The 465-nt window shown below is 44.9% G+C and overlaps 1 non-coding gene across 1 annotated transcript; it reads left to right on the forward strand.

Moving 5' to 3' along the window:
* Positions 1 to 21: 21 nt before the first annotated feature.
* trnah-gug lies at positions 22 to 93 on the forward strand. The gene has a single exon. It is a non-coding gene; the product is annotated as a tRNA-His (tRNA).
* Positions 94 to 465: the final 372 nt, after the last annotated feature.

Genomic DNA, 465 nt, shown 5'->3' on the forward strand with positions numbered 1-465 from the left:
AGGCCCTACTCCTACCAAGTGGCCGTGATCGTATAGTGGTTAGTACTCTGCGTTGTGGTCGCAGCAACCCTGGTTCGAATCCGGGTCACGGCAGTTTTGAATAGCTAATTCTCTGTTATGCCTCCAAATTGTTCCATCCTCTGCTTCATTTTACATTGATAGAAACTGGACAGCTTAGGATAAAGGTCGTGCAGTAGGCCCCACATTTTGCACTACAACAAAGATTTGACTGGCTTTCTGTGCACTTGCCAACAAAGATCAACACTGTTTGCATAGAATGGTGTGAGAATGTAGCTATTGCTCATGCACAAAAGGATACATCCGCTGTCGAGGGTCTGATTTAAAGGTAATGGTACTCTTTAAAAGTGTTGGGGTTCTTGGAGACTGACTCATATTGATTTAGGCGAGGAATGGCTCCTGGCTATAGCTTCAGAAGGCAGGACTTGACAGATTACACATCTGTCA

This window comes from Etheostoma cragini, unplaced genomic scaffold (assembly GCF_013103735.1).
Source record: "Etheostoma cragini isolate CJK2018 unplaced genomic scaffold, CSU_Ecrag_1.0 ScbMSFa_546, whole genome shotgun sequence".
In the NCBI taxonomy this organism is placed as follows: Eukaryota; Metazoa; Chordata; class Actinopteri; order Perciformes; family Percidae; genus Etheostoma; species Etheostoma cragini.